Here is an 18,251-nt window from a genome sequence, read left to right on the forward strand (position 1 = left end):
TCCGGCAGCGGTCTCGCAAGCTCTGCCCGCTCAGACGCGGCGCGGCCCCTTCGCGCGGCACCGTCCCCCCGTTCCCCTCAGGCGCTGCTGGGACCACGGAAGGCCGGTGGGAGCTCCGCGGTCACGTCCCCTCCGGGAGCTCTCCCAGGAGAAGGAGAGGGAGGCGGGGAGCGGGCGGGAGGGGCTCCGGGAGCGGGGCCTGCGGGACCAGCGGGGTTCTCGGGAACGGGCGGGCGGGGATTGGCTGGGCTGGCACGGGGGGGCGGGGCCGTGCGGGCCGCGGGCTATAAATAGCGGGGGGGGGGGCAGTTCGGCGGCGGAGGTGGAAGCGGCGCTGGAGCGGCGGGAGCCGGGGCGAGATCGGCGGTGAGCTGGGGCGGGGTCCCGCGGCTGCCGCTCCCGACGTGCAGGTCCGATCCCGGCCCGCCACTCCCAGCCCGCTCTTCTCCGCTCCGTCCAATCGTAGCCCGCCCTTTCAATGGGGCCGCGGTCCCGTAAGCTGTGCCCGCTCAGCCGCGGCGCGGCGCCGCCCCCCTTCCCCACGTTCCCCTCAGGCGCTGCAGGTGCCGGCGCCTTTGCTTCCGGAGCCGCGCCTGTGCTGCCGCAGCCCCCACAGGCCCTGTTGGGACCAGGGAGGGCGGGTGGCACAGCTCCGCGCTCACGTCCCGTCTGGGAGTTCTTCCGGGAGGCGGGGAGGGGGCGGGAGCGGCGGCGGCCCTTTCAACAGGGCCGCGGTCGAGCAAGCTCTGCCCGCTCAGCCGCGGCGCGGAGCCGCCCCCCTCTCCACCTCGTCCCCCGCGTTCCCCTCAGGCGCCGGTCTCGGCGCCTTTGCTTCGGGATCCGGCGGAGCCGCGCCTGCGCTGCCGCGGTGCCCGCAGGCGCTGTTGGGAGGGCGGGTGGGAGGTCCGCGGTCCCGTCCCGTCCCGGAGTTCTCCCAGGAGAAGGGGAGGGAGGCGGGGAGCGGGCGGAAGCGGAGCAGCCCCTGGGAGCGGGGCCTGAGGGGACAGCGGGGTTCTTGGGGACGGGCAGGCGGGGATTGGCGGACGCTGCCGGACGCTGGGATTGGCTGGGCTGGCACGAGGGGGGCGGGGCCGTGCGGGCCGCGGGCTATAAACGGCGTGGGCGGGGGGCGCTGGGGGCAGTTCGGCGGCGGGGCTGGGGGCGGCGCTGGAGCTGCGGGAGCCGGCCCGGGATTGGCGCGGCCGCCGGGCCGAGGAGCGGCGGTGAGCCAGGGTGGGACCCTCGCGGCTGCCGCTCCAGGGAGCGGTGGGGAGCCATGGGGCAGCACCCCCTCGGCTGCCGATCCAGGGGGAGCCGGGGTCGGTCCCCCACAGCTGCCGAGGCAGGGCGTTGGGCAGGCGGTGTCCCGGGCAGCTGTGCCGGCCAGCTTTGGTCAGTGCTCAGTGGGGGAGCAGCCCATGCTCAGGGGTGCTCCCCCGAACCAGAAGGACTAGGATGCAGCCTCTCAGTGGGGCTGGTACTGAAAGTATTGTTACAAAGAAAAGTAATAAAAGATGTTTCATTCTATTATAATTTTATTTTACTTTTATTTTCATCTTTGACTACTTGATTGTTTATTCTATTGTTTTGTTGCTGTTCCAGTTGGGATGGGTGGGACAGCTCCTAGAGATATTTAAGTGAACGACAAAGACTGATTTGTGACCTTGTCAACAGCCCGGGGCTGCAGAGATACCCAGGAGCGGATTTAGGCAGAGGCAGCAGAAAGCTGAGGCAGAGGCAGCAGAAAGCTGAGAACCTGGAGCTCAGGCAGCAGAGCTGGTGGAGACATAAAGACGGTAGGACTGTGGGCAGAACAAGAGTGGGGCTGGATTAGGGAGCATGGACCTGGCATAAGTACTGCAGGGATGGAGCTGGGATAAAAATAGTCAGGCCTGGCCTGGAATGTGGGCTTGAGAACTGGGGTGGAAAACTCAGACCTTAAACAAAAGAAAGATGCTAGGATTGGAACGTGCAGCAGCTTTACCGGGAGCTGACAGCAGAGCTGGCAGAGAAATAAAGGTTGTGGGTCTGGGTATGGGATAGGGAGATTGGTGCTCGGAAAGGGACTGTGGAGCAGGGATAGGGACTGTGGCAGTGCAGCAGAAATCACTGTAGGATTGAGACAGGGACTGGCACCGTCGCTCAAACATCTGTGTGTCTGTGAAATAGGATTGATGGGCGGGAACGTGGACGGGGGGAAGAGCTGAAATCAGTCTAGGGCAGGGATCTGGACTTTGGAGTTGGGATCAGGTTTGTGGGGCTAGAGGAGTACCTGGGGGACTGGGACTGGGAGTGTGAGGTGGGAGCTGGAAAGTCGCAGAGCTGGAGCCAAGCTGAACATCCTGCAGTGAGAACCTGGAGCAGCTTCCCATGGTGGTGCTGGCAAGATGCAGAGCTACTGCTGAGAGAGCAGAGCTGGCAGTGCAATAAAGCTTGTGGGTCTCGAGCTGAAATCACTGAGGGGCTGGAGTAGGGACAGGGTTTGGGCTTGGGACTGTAATACTTGGGGCAGTAATCAGAGCAATCACTGTGAGATAGGGCCTGTGGCACCGTCGCTGCAATGGCTGTGTGTCTGATATAGGGATTGATGGGTGGGAATGTGGATTGGGTGGGAGAGCTGAAATCAGTCTAGTGCTGGGCTTGTGTCTTTGGTATTGGGATAGGAATTCTGGGGCTGGAGGAGCACCTGGGGGACTGGGACTGGGAGTGTGAGGGTGGAGCTGGAAAGTGGCAGAGCTGGAGCCAAGCTGAAGATCCTGCAGTGAGAACCTGGAGCAGCTTCCCGTGGCAGCGCTGGCAAGATGCAGAGCTACTGCTGAGAGAGCAGAGCTGGCAGTGCAATAAAGCTTGTGGGTCTGGAGCTGAAATCACTGAGGGGCTGGGGTAGGGACAGGGTTTGGGCTTGGGACTGTAACACTCGGGCAGGAATCCGTGTGAGGAGGAGATAGGGCCTGTGGCACCGTCGCTGAAATCTCTGTGTGTCTGTGGAATTGGGATTATAATTGGGAATGTGGACTGAGAGGCTGGGGCTGAAATCAGCATAATGCTAGGATTGCATCTGTGGAGCTGGGAGAGTGTCTGGAGCTCAGATAGGGCCTGTGGCACCGTCGCTGAAATCTCTATGCAGCTGGAAATGGGACTGTAAATTGGGAATGTGGACTGGGCGGGAGAGCTGAAATCAGTCTAGTGCTGGGCTTGTGTCTTTGGTATTGGGATAGGAATTTTGGGGCTGGAGGAGCACCTGGAGGACTGGGATTGGGAGTGGGAGGGTGGAGCTGGAAAGTGGCAGAGCTGGAGCCAAGATGAAGATCCTGCAGTGAGAACCTGGAGCAGCTTCCTGTGGCGGCGCTGGCAAGATGCAGAGCTACTGCTGAGAGAGCAGAGCTGGCAGTGCAATAAAGCTTGTGGGTCTCGAGCTGAAATCACTGAGGGGCTGGGGTAGGGATGGGCTCTGGGCTGGGGACAGTAACACTTGGGCAGTAATCAAAGCAATCACTGTGAGATAGGGCCTGTGGCACCGTCGCTAAAATCCCTATGTGGTTGGAATTGGGATTGTAAATTGGGAATGCGGACTGGGAGGCTGGGCCTGAAGTCAGTATAGTTTTAGGATTGCATCTCTGGAGCTGGGAGAGTGTCTGGAGCTCGGATAGGGACTGGCACCGTTACTTAAAAACCTATGCGACTGTGGACTATTGATTGATGGGCAGGAACATGGACTGGGCGAGGAGAGGTTAAATTAGTCTAGTGCTGGGTTTGTGAGTTTTGAATTGGGCTAGGGTTTGTGGGGCTGGAGGAGTAATTGGGGGACTGGGAATGGGAGTGTGAGGGTGGAGCTGGAAAGTCACAGAGATGGAGCCAAGATGAAGATCCTGCAAGATTTGGAGCTGCTGCTGAGAGAGCAGAGCTGGCAGTGCAATAAAGCTTGTGGGTCTCAAGCTAAAATCACTGAGGGGCTGGGATAGAGCTGGGGGCTAGAATATGGACTGGATGTTTTGGTCAGTGACTGTTGGTTTTGAGTAGAAATTACTGTGGGATTGGGATTGTATTTTTGTGCGCACTGGGGAGTCTAGTAATTTTATTGCAAGCCATTGGAGAGAACTGAGAGTACTGGGTAGAGTCAGCTGTTCTATGGGGAAGGCCCAGGTGTTAACAGTGAGGGGGAGGAGGGGCCAGGGCTTGGGCTGAGGCCCCTTGGCTATTGTTCGGAGTCAGGAGCTGTAGCAGAACTTCTTAGAACATGACTCAGGTGAGTCTGTTTCAATTTCACCTTTTCAGTCCCTTCCCACTGTCCCCAGTCCCTCCCCACTGTCCCCAGTCCCTCCTGAGTCCCTCCCAGTTTCTCCCAAGTACCCCAAACCCCATCCCAGTGCAGTCAGTCCCCTCCCTGTTCCTTCCCCAGTGCCTCCACTTCTTCCCAATTGCTCCCACTACACCCCAGTCCCATCCCAGTCCATCCCTAGTACCCTCAGTCCAACCAAGCTCCCTGTGCAGTTCCCTCCAGAACCTCCCCAGTGCTCCCAGTCCTTCCCAAGTTGTTTCAAACCCATTGCAGTCCCTCCCCAGTGCCTTCAGTCCCATCCTAGTTCCCTCCCCAGTGATCCCACTTGCTCCCAAGTGCCCCCAGTGCAGCCCAGTCCCAACCCAGTGCCCCTGGTACCTCCCCAGTGCCCACAGTGCAATCCTAGTTCTCTCAGTCCCATCCAAGTACCTCCAGTCCTTCCCCACTGCAACCCAGTGCTCCCAGTCCCTCCCAAGTGCATTAAAGAGCCATCATCAGTGGCCCCAGTCCCTCCCCAGTCCCATCCAAGTCCCTCCTAAATGATTCCTAGTCCCTCCCCAGTGCTTACAATCAAATCCCAGTCTCACCCCAGTCCCTTCCCAGTACATCTGCGCCCCATCCCAGTGGTCCCAGTCCCTCCCCAGAGATTCTCAGGCCCATCCCAGGCACGCTCTCCAGTCCCCTCCCCAGTCCTCTCACAGTCCCCTTGCAGTCCCTTCCCAGTCCTATCCCAGTCCCTGCAGTCCCTTTCCCAGTGCTCCCAGTCCCATCCCAGTTCCCTCCACAGTGACCTCAGTCCCATCCCTGTGCCCACCCAGCGCATCTCAGTCCCATCCCAGTGCCTGTAGTCCCACTGTCCCCAATCCCTCCCCAATGACCCCTGTCCCATCCTACTTCCCCCAGTCCCTCCCCTGAGAATCCCAGTTGCAGTCCAGTGCCCCCAGTGCCAGCCCAGTTCTCCCCAGTCCATCTCCAGTGCCCTCAGTCCCATCCCAGTCCCTCCCTACTACCCCCAGTCCCGCTCCAGTGCCCCTAGTCGCACCCAGGGCATCCAACCCCCTTGAAGTGTCCCCAGTCCCATCCCAGTTCCTCCCCAGTGCGTTGTGCTCCTTTTCCCTGTGCATCCCATTCCCATCCCAGTCACTTCGCAGTCCCTCCCTGCTCCCTCCCCAGTTGCCCCAGTCCTAGCCCAGTGCCACCAGTGCTCCCAGTCCCACCCCAGTGCCCCCACTCTCATCCCAGTCCCTTCCCACTTCTCTCAGTGCAAGCCAGTGCACCCATTCCTTCCCAAGTGTCCTCCTGCAGTGCAACTCAGTCCTTCCCCAGTTTGCCCAGTCCCATCCCAGTCCCTTCCTACTGCACCCAGTCCCGTTCCAATTCCCTCCCCAGTGATCCCAGTCCCATCCCAGTGGTGCCCCAGTGTGTCCCCAGTGCCTCTCATTCCTATCCCAGTGCCTCCAGTCCCTCTCCAGAGAATCCCCATCACAGCTCACTTCCCCCAAGTGCCCCCAGGGCCTCTCCAGTGCCCTCAGTCCCATCCCAGTCCCTTCCTACTGCACCCAGTTCCATCCCAATTCCCTCCCCGGTGATCCCAGTCTTATCCCAGTGCTTCCCGGCTGTATTACAGTCCCTCCACAGTGCACCCCTGTCCTTCCCTACTGACCTCAGTTCCATCCCAGTGGTGCCCCAGTGTATCCTAGTGCCTCCCCAGTGCCTCTCAGTCCTATCCCAGTGCCTTCAGTCCCTCCCCAGAGAATCCCAGTCCCAGCCCACTTCCCCCAAGTGCCCCCAGGGCCTCTCCAGTGCCCTCAGTCCCGGCCCAGTCCCTCCCCAGTGCATCTCACTCCTATCCCAGTGCCCCCAGTCCCACGGTTCCCCACTCACTCCCCAATGACCCCCAGTCCCATCCCAGTGCTCCCAGTCCCCTCCCGCCCCCCGAAAATCTCAGTCCCACCCCAGGGTCCCCACTCCCAGCCCAAATCCCCCCAGTGCCCCCAGTCCCTCTCCAGTGTCCCCTGTCCCATCCCCATCCCTCCCCACTGCCCCCAGTCCCTCCCAGTGCATGCCAGTCCTTTTCCCCGATGCATCCCACTCCCTCCCTAGAACATCCAAGTCCCATCCCCGTTCCCTCCCCAGTGCCCCTGACCCATCCCCAGCCCTCCCGTGACCTCAGTCCCTCCCCAGAGCATCCCGGTTCTTTCCCCCTGTGCATCCCAGTCCTATCCCAGGCCCACTCCCCAGTCCTGTCACAGTCCTCTTGCAGTCCCTCCCCAGTCCAATCCCAGTCCCTGCAGTGGCTTTCCCGTTGCTCCCAGTCCCTCCCCAGTGCATTCCGCTCCTTTCTCCCATGCATCCCATTCCCATCCCAGTACCATCCCAGTTCCCTTCCCAGCCCCCTCGCAGTCCCTCCCTGCTCCCTCCCCAGTTCCCCCAGTCCTAGCCCAGTGCCACCTGTCCTCCCAGTCCCACCCCAGTGCCCCCACTCTCATCCCAGTCTCTCCCCACTTCCCCCACTGCAACCCACCACCTTCTTTCCCTCCCAAGTGTCCTCCTGCAGTGCAACCCAGTCCTTCCCCAGTTTGCCTAGTCCCATCCCAGTCCCTCCCCAGTCCCTTCCCAGTACAACTGCATCCCATCCCAGTGACAGCAGTCCCATCCCAGTGGTCCCAGTCCCTCCTCAGAGATTCTCAGGCCCATCCCAGGCACGCTCTCCAGTCCCCTCCCCAGTCCTCTCACAGTCCCCTTGCAGTCCCTTCCCAGTCCTATCCCAGTCCCTGCAGTCCCTTTCCCAGTGCTCCCAGTCCCATCCCAGTTCCCTCCCCAGTGAGCTCAGTCCCATCCCTGTGCCCACCCAGCGCATCTCAGTCCCATCCCAGTGCCTGTAGTCCCACTGACCCCAATCCTTCCCCAATGACCCCTGTCCCATCCCACTTTCCCTAGTCCCTCCCCTGAGAAATCCCAGTTGCAGTCCAGTGCCCCCAGTGCCAGCCCAGTTCTCCCCAGTCCATCTCCAGTGCACTCAGTCCCATCGCAGTCCCTCCCTACTACCCCCAGTCCCTCTCCAGTGCCCATAGTCGCACCCAGTGCCCCTAGTCGCACCCAGTGAATCCAACTCCCTTGAAGTGTCCTCAGTCCCATCCCAGTCCCTCCCGACTGCCTCCAGTCCCTCCCCAGTGCGTTGTACTCCTTTTCCCTGTGCATCCCATTCCCATCCCAGTCACTTCGCAGTCCCTCCCTGCTCCCTCCCCAGTGCGTTGTGCTCCTTTTCCCTGTGCATCCCATTCCCATCCCAGTCACTTCGCAGTCCCTCCCTGCTCCCTCCCCAGTTCCCCCAGTCCTAGCCCAGTGCCACCAGTGCTCCCAGTCCCACCCCAGTGCCCCCACTCTCATCCCAGTCCCTTCCCACTTCTCTCAGTGCAAGCCAGCGCACCCATTCCTTCCCAGGTGTCCTCCTGCAGTGCAACTCAGTCCTTCCCCAGTTTGCCCAGTCCCATCCCAGTCCCTTCCTACTGCACCCAGTCCCATTCCAATTCCCTCCCCAGTGATCCCAGTCCCATCCCAGTGGTGCCCAAGTGTGTCCTAGTGCCTCCCCAGTGCCTCTCAGTCCTATCCCAGTGCCTCCAGTCCCTCCCCAGAGAATCCCAGTCCCAGCCCACTTCCCCCAAGTGCCCCCAGGGCCTCTCCAGTGCCCTCAGTCCCGGCCCAGTCCCTCCCCAGTGCATCTCACTCCTATCCCAGTGCCCCCAGTCCCACGGTTCCCCAGTCCCTCCCCAACGACCCCCAGTCCCATCCCAGTGCTCCCAGTCCCCCCCCGCCCCCCGAAAATCTCAGTCCCACCCCAGGGTCCCCACTCCCAGCCCAAATCCCCCCAGTGCCCCCAGTCCCTCTCCAGTGTCCCCTGTCCCATCCCCATCCCTCCCCACTGCCCCCAGTCCCTCCCAGTGCATGCCAGTCCTTTTCCCCGATGCATCCCACTCCCTCCCTAGAACATCCAAGTCCCATCCCAGTTCCCTCCCCAGTGCCCCTGACCCATCCCCAGCCCTCCCGTGACCTCAGTCCCTCCCCAGGGCATCCCGGTTCTTTCCCCCTGTGCATCCCAGTCCTATCCCAGGCCCACTCCCCAGTCCTGTCACAGTCCTCTTGCAGTCCCTCCCCAGTCCAATCCCAGTCCCTGCAGTGGCTTTCCCGTTGCTCCCAGTCCCTCCCCAGTGCATTCCGCTCCTTTCTCCCATGCATCCCATTCCCATCCCAGTACCATCCCAGTTCCCTTCCCAGCCCCCTCGCAGTCCCTCCCTGCTCCCTCCCCAGTTCCCCCAGTCCTGGCCCAGTGCCACCTGTCCTCCCAGTCCCACCCCAGTGTCCCCACTCCCATCCCAGTCTCTCCCCACTTCCCCCACTGCAACCCACCACCTCCTTTCCCTCCCAAGTGTCCTCCTGCAGTGCAACCCAGTCCTTCCCCAGTTTGCCTAGTCCCATCCCAGTCCCTCCTAAGTGATTCCCAGTCCCTTCCCAGTACAACTGAGGGCACTGAAGAGGCCCTCGGCGCACTTGGGGGAACTGGGCTGGGACGGGGATTCCCTGGGGAGGGACTGGAGGCACTGGGATACGACTGAGAGGCACTGGGGAGGCACTAGGACACACTGGGCCACCACTGGGATAGGACTGGAATCACCGGGGAGGGAATTGGGATGGGACTGGGGGCAGTGGGAAGGGACTGGGATGGGACTGGGCAAACTGGGGAAGGACTGGGTTGCACTGCAGGAGGACACTTGGGAAGGAATGGGTGCACTGGCTTGCACTGAGAGAAGTGGGAAGGGACTGGGATGAGAATGGGGGCATTGGGGTGGGACAGGGAGCACCTCCAGTGCCCTCAGTCCCATCCCAGTCCCTCCCTACTACCCCTAGTCCCTCTCCAGTGCCCCTAGTCTCAGCCCAGTGCCCCTAGTCGCACCCAGGGCATCCAACCCCCTTGAAGTGTCCCCAGTCCCATCCCAGTTCCTCCCCACTGCCCCCAGTCCCTCCCCAGTGCGTTGTGCTCCTTTTCCCTGTGCATCCCATTCCCATCCCAGTCACTTCGCAGTCCCTCCCTGCTCCCTCCCCAGTTCCCCCAGTCCTAGCCCAGTGCCACCTGTGCTCCCAGTCCCACCCCAGTGCCCCCACTCTCATCCCAGTCCCTTCCCACTTCTCTCAGTGCAAGCCAGCGCACCCATTCCTTCCCAAGTGTCCTCCTGCAGTGCAACTCAGTCCTTCCCCAGTTCGCCCAGTCCCATCCCAGTCCTTTCCCACTGCCCCCAGTCCCATTCCAATTCCCTCCCCAGTGATCCCAGTCCCATCCCAGTGGTGCCCCAGTGTGTCCTAGTGCCTCCCCAGTGCCTCTCAGTCCTATCCCAGTGCCTCCAGTCCCTCCCCAGAGAATCCCAGTCCCAGCCCACTTCCCCCAAGTGCCCCCAGGGCCTCTCCAGTGCCCTCAGTCCCGGCCCAGTCCCTCCCCAGTGCATCTCACTCCTATCCCAGTGCCCCCAGTCCCATGGTCCCCAGTCCCTCCCCAATGACCCCCAGTCCCATCCCAGTGCTCCCAGTCCCCCCCCGCCCCCCGAAAATCTCAGTCCCACCCCAGGGTCCCCACTCCCAGCCCAAATCCCCCCAGTGCCCCCAGTCCCTCTCCAGTGTCCCCAGTCCCATCCCCATCCCTCCCCACTGCCCCCAGTCCCTCCCCAGTGCATCTCACTCCTATCCCAGTGCCCCCAGTCCCATGGTCCCCCAGTCCCTCCCCAATGACCCCCAGTCCCATCCCAGTGCTCCCAGTCCCCTCCCGCCCCCCGAAAATCTCAGTCCCACCCCAGGGTCCCCACTCCCAGCCCAAATCCCCCCAGTGCCCCCAGTCCCTCTCCAGTGTCCCCTGTCCCATCCCCATCCCTCCCCACTGCCCCCAGTCCCTCCCAGTGCATGCCAGTCCTTTTCCCCGATGCATCCCACTCCCTCCCTAGAACATCCAAGTCCCATCCCCGTTCCCTCCCCAGTGCCCCTGACCCATCCCCAGCCCTCCCGTGACCTCAGTCCCTCCCCAGGGCATCCCGGTTCTTTCCCCCTGTGCATCCCAGTCCTATCCCAGGCCCACTCCCCAGTCCTGTCACAGTCCTCCTGCAGTCCCTCCCCAGTCCAATCCCAATTCCCGCAGTGGCTTTCCCGTTGCTCCCAGTCCCTCCCCAGTGCATTCCGCTCCTTTCTCCCATGCATCCCATTCCCATTCCAGTACCATCCCAGTTCCCTTCCCAGCCCCCTTGCAGTCCCTCCCTGCTCCCTCCCCAGTTCCCCCAGTCCTAGCCCAGAGCCACCTGTCCTCCCAGTCCCACCCCAGTGCCCCCACTCTAATCCCAGTCTCCCCCCACTTCCCCCACTGCAACCCACCACCTCCTTTCCTTCCCAAGTGTCCTCCTGCAGTGCAACCCAGTCCTTCCCCAGTTTGCCTAGTCCCATCCCAGTCCCTCCCCAGTCCCTTCCCAGTACAACTGCATCCCATCCCAGTGACAGCAGTCCCATCCCAGTGGTCCCAGTCCCTCCTCAGAGATTGTGAGGCCCATCCCAGGCACGCTCTCCAGTCCCCTCCCCAGCCCTGTCACAGTCCTCTTGCAGTCCCTCCCCAGTCCAATCCCAGTCCCTGCAGTGGCTTTCCCGATGCTCCCAGTCCCTCCCCAGTGCATTCCGCTCCTTTCTCCCATGCATCCCAGTACCATCCCAGTACCATCCCAGTTCCCTTCCCAGCCCCCTCGCAGTCCCTCCCTGCTCCCTCCCCAGTTCCCCCAGTCCTAGCCCAGTGCCACCTGTCCTCCCAGTCCCACCCCAGTGCCCCCACTCTCATCCCAGTCTCTCCCCACTTCCCCCACTGCAACCCACCACCTCCTTTCCCTCCCAAGTGTGCTCTCGCAGTGCAACCCAGTCCTTCCCCAGTTTGCCTAGTCCCATCCCAGTCCCTCCTAAGTGATTCCCAGTCCCTTCCTAGTATAACTGCATCCCATCCCAGTGACAGCAGTCCCATCCCAGTGGTCCCAGTCCCTCCCCAGAGATTCTCAGGCCCATCCCAGGCACGCTCTCCAGTCCCCTCCCCAGTCCTCTCACAGTCCCCTTGCAGTCCCTTCCCAGTCCTATCCCAGTCCCTGCAGTCCCTTTCCCAGTGCTCCCAGTCCCATCCCAGTTCCCTCCCCAGTGAGCTCAGTCCCATCCCTGTGCCCACCCAGCGCATCTCAGTCCCATCCCAGTGCCTGTAGTCCCACTGACCCCAATCCTTCCCCAATGACCCCTGTCCCATCCCACTTCCCCTAGTCTCTCCCCTGAGAAATCCCAATTGCAGTCCAGTGCCCCCAGTGCCAGCCCAGTTCTCCCCAGTCCATCTCCAGTGCCCTCAGTCCCATCCCAGTCCCTCCCTACTACCCCCAGTCCCTCTCCAGTGCCCGTAGTCGCACCCAGTGCCCCTAGTCGCACCCAGTGCATCCAACTCCCTTGAAGTGTCCTCAGTCCCATCCCAGTCCCTCCCGACTGCCTCCAGTCCCTCCCCAGTGCGTTGTACTCCTTTTCCCTGTGCATCCCATTCCCATCCCAGTCACTTCGCAGTCCCTCCCTGCTCCCTCCCCAGTTGCCCCAGTCCTAGCCCAGTACCACCACTGCCACCAGTGGCTCTCGTGCCGGTGCAGCGCTCCCTGCTCGAGTTAAGGGTCGGTTCCGGTGGCAGGGCGGGACTCGTGGCCTCCCGTCTCTCCCGGGGTGTTTGTGGGGGGAATAACATGAAGATTTTTTGGGGTGAAGGCGCAGAAATTAGGGAGGAGGGACGCTATTTTGGGTAAACTCGGTCACCGAAAGTACGAGCGACCGGAAGTCCTCCAAGACCCCGTCCCGGAAGTTCGCCGAGCCCACAGTAAAGATGGCGCCGCCAGGACCGGAACGACCACACTAAAGATGGCGGCCCCGGCTCGGAAGTTCGCCCCGACTCCACACTCAAGATGGCGACGCCAGGACTGGAACTTAGCCGAGGCCACACTAAAGATGGCGGCGAGAGGCCCCCTCGCCTCAGAGAGGCGCCTTTCCTGTTGCCTGACCTCCGCCGCCACCCGGACCCCCTCCCCGCGCCCGCAGCGCCGTCTCGCCGCGCCGCTTCCCGCTGTGGGGACAGGCGCGGGCGGCAGGTTCGTGGGCGGCGGCAGGCACCGGGGCGGCAGCCCCCGTCTCGTGGCCGCGGCGCGTGAGGACCCCAGGCGTCCACGCCGCGCCCCCCTCCCGCCCCGTTCCGCTCCGCTCCCGTACCCGCTCCCGCTCCGTCCCCGCTCCGCGGGGGGGGGATCCGTCCGAGATCATGATCAGCACCCTGGGGGACCCCGCTGGCAACGGGAAAGGTACCCCAGGAACCCCCCGGGAGGGATCTGGGAGGCTGCTGCCCTTCGGCCCCTGATCACAAATGGATGTAGAAGTGATGGTGTTTAGGGAATGTTGATTGTATTTCCCTGACTTTAGCAACGTGGTCATTAAAAAGAGAAAAATAACAAGTCTATGGAAATTACCTGCACGTGGGAGCGTGCAGGCTCTGGATTAAACTTGGCTCTCTAATGTTAAAACTGTGGGCGAGGGGCGGTGGCCGAGCAGGGCCAGCGGCGGTGCCGGACGGGGCCGGCCCGGGGGTCCCTTCCCCGCGGGGTCGCAGCCGCGGGACCCGCCCCCGCCCCGCGCGGCCCCTCCCGGCGCGCCCCGCCCGTCCTTGGGGGCTGCGGCCGCTCCCGGCGCTGCCGAGGCTGCCGGGAAGGGACCGGCCTGTGCTGGGGGCACGGGGGTTTGTTCCTTGTGTTCGAGGCGGCAGCGGGAGCGGTGCTGCGGGGCAGGACGTGCCGGGTGACGGCGGGGCCCGGGGGCTGCAGCTCTCTGGCTTCCCGACTCGCTTTGTAGACATTTGCCACCTTCAGAGAAGGCACAAATCCCCGCGAAGCTGAGCAAGGGGTACGGGGAGTGCAGCTGGGTGCAGCGAGCTGGGGCGGGGCTGTGATCAGGAGAGGGTGTGCACAGTCCCCCAAAACCAGCCCAAAAGAACCCCAGAGTCCACAGCGAAGCGGAGCGGGCACCTGCCCCTCCCTCCTGCTCGCGCCGACCCCGCCCCCCGGCTCACCCCGCCCCCCGGCTCACCCCGCCTCCTCTCCCCGCGCGCCCGCCTGTGGCTCCACCCGTCCTTCTCTCCCCTCCCATGCGGGACAGCCCCAGGTGTGGGCAGTGAGGCTGACAAAGAGGCGGGACAGCCCCAGGTGTGGGCAGTGAGGGGGACAAGGGGCGGGCCGTGCTCGGTGGGGCACTTTTTATAGGGTGCTTCTGCAGGGGAGCAGTCGATCCCAGGGAATCTCTCAAGCAGTGATGGTGAGAGTATCTTGCAGGGGCTGGGGGAAGCACCTGATGTACCCGGATTATCGCTCGAGGAAGGTGCCGAGGGATGAGCCCTGTTCCAGGAAGCAGCGCAGGAGAGGGGAGCAGCGCACGTGAACAGGTGGGAGAGTGTGGGGGTGCAGAAAAGATGCAGCTCAGACTGGAGGAAGACCTTGGAAGTTTCTTTTATTGATACAAACGTGCAAAGCAGAGAGTGAGGTGGAATATAAACACTGTAGGTGCTCGGGCAGGTGAACCAGGACTTAGGAGAGGAAATCGCTTTCCTGAGCACCTAAAGTTCTAATTGCCTCTCTCAGGAGCAGTCGAGAGGAGTTTCTGCTTTGGGGCTTGTCTCCAAAGGCAGGCACCTGAAACTGCTGTGGGAAGCTTACTGCCGTAACCAGACAGTAATTTCCCCTGATATTTTAGCTCCTAAACCCAGTGAGTTTTATTTCCTCTGTTCAGAGCTCTCCACTCTCATTTTAAGGCCTTTTCCCCGGTCCTCACCGCAGGACAGCGGCTCTTTCCCGGTTCAAACCTCGGCACAGCCACCGAACCGGGCGCGGGTCCGTAGAAGCATTTCCTGATTCTCGTTATTACCTCACTCCACATCCCCCATCGCGAAGCACCCCGGGAGCTCAGCCCAGCACCGCGGGAGGGTCCCGGCAGCCCCGGGGCTCCTTGCGGCCCCCTCCGCGCCTCGTTCCGGTACCGCCAGGCTCACCCTTGTCCCGCAGGTAGGACGCGGCCACGCCGCGCTGCCCCAGCCCGCGCCGCCCCGCTCCCCTTCCCGGCGCCGCAGCCCGCGCCGCCCCGCTCCCCTTCCCGGCGCCGCAGCGCCCGCCGCCCCGCTCCCCTTCCCGGCGCCGCAGCCCGCGCCGCCCCGCTCCCCTTCCCGGCGCCGCAGCGCCCGCCGCCCCGCTCCCCTTCCCGGCGCCGCAGCGCCCGCCGCCCCGCTCCCCTTCCCGGCGCCGCAGCCGCCGCCGCCGCCGCCCCGCTCCCCTTCCCGGCGCCGCAGCCCGCGCCGCGCCGCTCCCCTTCCCGGCGCCGCAGCGCCCGCCGCCCCGCTCCCCTTCCCGGCGCCGCAGCCCCCGCCGCTCCAACTCCCGCCATTCTGCTCCAGTTCCTCCGCTCCAGCCCCTACCCGAATCCAATACCAACCCTAAATCTAATAGCAACTATAATACCTGCTCACGTTAGGAGTCCTTTTCTGTCAGGCTCTTTACTTATCCTGATTTTAAGTCAGAGATGCAAACCAGGTGCTGCTGCTCCCAGCGCCTTTATACTGTCTTGGATTGGGCTGCTCCCTTTCTCCCGGGGCCTCACGGGAAGGGAGGTGGGCACGGCCAGGGGTATATTAACCCCAGCCTTTGGGCAGGGAAGTCATTCAGCAGGCAGGCTTCAATGGGATAAGAGCTCTCCCTTTCTTTCATTTAATGGGACTTCTCAAGCTATTCCTGCTTTATTAAAGCATCAGCTTTGGTATCCAAAGAAGCAGAGCTGTATATGGCAATGAAGAGGATTACACTCACATGCAGGGTTTTTAAATTTAATAACTTGGTGTTGCTAAGCTGCTTTTATAATTGGTTATCTGTTTTTCTTTTCCTTAGGAGCCTTGCATATTTTGGGATTTCCTGATCAACTGCAGTTTGGCATTTTTTCACCAGTGTTATCCAGTCCTCAAGTGAAGCTGCTCTGTGTTGAAGATGGCTACAGACACCCAGGTTTGCAAGTAGTCAGTGGGGGGTTATAGCCCACAGATGGAGAGAGGGCTGGGGTGCCAGCTTAGGAATTGCCAGGGGTTTTTTGAAGGTAGTATGGGTGGAAAGCAGTGTCCAGGAGCCACCTAAATGCCTGTGAAGGCACCCACTGACTTTTCAGATGTGCTACTTAAGTTTTCTTCTCATTCACCCAGGTATTCTGTGCGATTACAGCTGCAGTCTTTGGCTGCAGGCAGTGACCCTGGGTGGTTTGCCTAAAGAGAAGGGAGACTCTTTGAGCTCTCCCCATCTATCTGGGTGACTTTGGTTAGAGTTTCTTTACCATGTCAGAGGGGCAGGGTGTAAAGCAGAGTTGAACAGAACAGAGGCCAGAGGAGCAGAGAAGAAGGTGGGTCATCACCTGACATCAGCACAAAGATGTGGCTTTTAGCTCCATGTTTACTTGTGTGTTAAGGATTTTGTTGTTTGGGTTTGTTTTTTCTTTGTTTTCAGATGCAGAGCCCTGGGCCCAGGAGGCTCTAGGCACCGGAGGGGAGGTGATCCAGGTGAGTACCAGTGAGCAAGGTGAGCATTGACTCCAGGACAGAACTAGATGGTCTTTTACAGGTGTTGTGGTGAATCTGTGCACATGCTTTGTTTCTTGTGTTTTCCAGGGGTTCTGCCACCTTCTGACAGTCCAGTGCTTCAGGGCCCCTGCTGGTAAGAGGTCACTGTGGAGGAGAGGTAGGTAGGAGCTCCCACAGGAAAGCCATCCTTTCAGGCAGTACCTCAGTCTGTACCTTTGCCTTTGGCTTTTTTACTTTGCGGAGAATGTGTGCAGCCTCAGAGGGCTGGAGCCACCTGCCAATTAGGTTTGATGGTCTTCATCTGTCCTTGTGAGTAATCTCCTAGTACTACGAGGGTCATCAATTAAGGCTCGACCTTTCCCAGTTGCAGGTGCCATCCAGCCTGCCTTTGGCCAAGGAGGAGCATTGAGGTTGAGCTGGGGAGGTAGGGAGGAGGTGCTGGGGTCTCCCTTACTTTCAGAAACACCCATAACTTTTTTTCTCACTCCCCCAGGTACGGCACACGGTGATGGCAGCAGCCTCCAACTGGGGTCGGAGCCAGTGGCCCGAGAACCTCTCAGCTCAGGGGAGGGTGAGTAGCCAATTGCGGGGTTATCTCCCACGTGCTGCCCAACTCTTGTGTCAGTTTCTGTTTTCTTTCTCACAGCAACCGAGTCAGGGATCACAGGACCCTCTGAGCCAGCTGTGCGTCCTTCCTTCACATCGAAGATGGATTCACATCCCCAGCTGTGGGAAAGATAAGTGGAGGACTCCCACCTGGAGAGGGGATGAGAGCTGGGTCCAGTTTTATGGTTAGGAGGGAGGGATTTTCAATTGAGCAGAGGGGAAAGGATCTACCCTAAGAGGCCCTTGGCACACATAGGAGGAGCAGTTTACTTTTCATCATGGAGTAGGATGTGCAGGGCAGAGCCGTTCAGGTCTGTGTCATGTCCTTTGTCCGGTCTGTGTTTCGTGTCTTACACTTTACAGTCACTGTGTCTTTGCTTCCTGCCCTCAAAGGTCTTATCTGAGATGTCAAAGCATCATTCCTAGAGTCTTGAACCTCTGCACTGCCCAGCCCAGTGCCCATACCATCCGTTCTTTGGCTCACTAGCTTGGACATGCATCGGAATCACATCTGAGAAGTGTCAGGTCAGGTGTCTTTTACAGCCTCCTTACAGGTTGTATCGGTGGCTGTGCCGTGCAGTCATCCCTTGTCATCCCACCTAGGACTTGTGAGAATCTAAGAAGATTCTGAACATAGCATTGTCTCCCATCCATCTTAGCAATTTTGTAGGCAGTTCTTGTCCCAGGCCATTCTGTTAGAGTGTGTTTTCAGGCTCCTCAGAGCCTCCTCCGTTCAGTCTCGCCGTATCCTCCGTCTTCTCGTGCGGTAGCACATCGATTTTGGCGTCGTTCCTTTCTCAGAGTTCTCTCTCCTGGTTGCACCACAGCACTTGTCTGGAAATGTGTCCTTGGAGTTTGTGTTGGGCCTGGAACTGCTCTGCCCTGCAGTGTAGACTTGGGGGTAGGTGGAGTAGAAAGGAGACTTTCCATTTACCCTGTGATAGGCTCAGCCACTCAGGGCAGCAGTTCTCTGGTCCTCCTGGAGGCAGCCCCTGCCTGCAGCGTGTGTGCAGTCACGAGAGCAGGCTTGTCCGGGGCCAATGGGAACGGTACGGCAGGGCCCTTAAAGTTAGGTCAGTGTTTGTTTGTGCAGGCTGTCTTTGCATCCCAGAGGGCTTGTCTAAGGAGAAATTAGAATTGCACAGCAGTTAATGTAGCCCTGTCTATATGGCTGACTTTGCTAACTCATTTCTTTGCAGCATCAGAGAGGCTGGATGTAAAGCAGAGATGAACAGAGGAGGCTGGAGGAGCACAGTCAGAAGGTGGGTTGTCATGTGAGGTCAGAGCCAAGACATGACTTTTGGCCCTAGGTTTACTTGATCATTTGGATGGTTTGGTGGTTTAGTTTTGGTTTTTTGGGTTTTTTTAAGATGCAGAGCCCTCAGCCCAGCAGAGGACAGGCACCAGAGGGAAGGTGAGCCCGGTGAGCAAGGTGAGCCGTGACTGCAGGACAAAACTAGCTGCTCTTTTGCAGGCGGTGTACTTGTGGTGAATCTTTGTACATACTTGTTTTTTTGTTTTACAGGCAGTGCACAGACTTCTAACGTGCAGTCCAACATGACAGGGACCCTACCTGTAAGAGGTCACGGTCAAGGGGTGTCAGACAGAAACTGCCATGGGAGCAGCAAACTCTTGGGCAGTATCTAAGTACTCACACTTGCCTCTGGGTTTTTTTGCAGGAGATGT

At 60.6% G+C, this 18,251-nt stretch overlaps 2 long non-coding RNA genes across 2 annotated transcripts; both read left to right on the forward strand.

Annotated features, from left to right (window-relative positions):
• The first annotated feature begins 308 nt into the window (after nucleotides 1-308).
• LOC135413713 (uncharacterized) lies at nucleotides 309-1,903 on the forward strand. Its single transcript, XR_010430360.1, has 2 exons — nucleotides 309-366; nucleotides 1,675-1,903. It is a non-coding gene; the product is annotated as an uncharacterized LOC135413713 (long non-coding RNA).
• A 14,166-nt stretch (nucleotides 1,904-16,069) lies between these two features.
• On the forward strand, nucleotides 16,070-17,998 carry LOC135413714 (uncharacterized). The gene is made up of 3 exons (XR_010430361.1): nucleotides 16,070-17,466; nucleotides 17,765-17,827; nucleotides 17,936-17,998. It is a non-coding gene; the product is annotated as an uncharacterized LOC135413714 (long non-coding RNA).
• The last annotated feature ends 253 nt before the right edge of the window (nucleotides 17,999-18,251 follow it).

Source organism: Pseudopipra pipra, chromosome 4 (genome assembly GCF_036250125.1).
Source record: "Pseudopipra pipra isolate bDixPip1 chromosome 4, bDixPip1.hap1, whole genome shotgun sequence".
Lineage (NCBI taxonomy): Eukaryota > Metazoa > Chordata > Aves > Passeriformes > Pipridae > Pseudopipra > Pseudopipra pipra.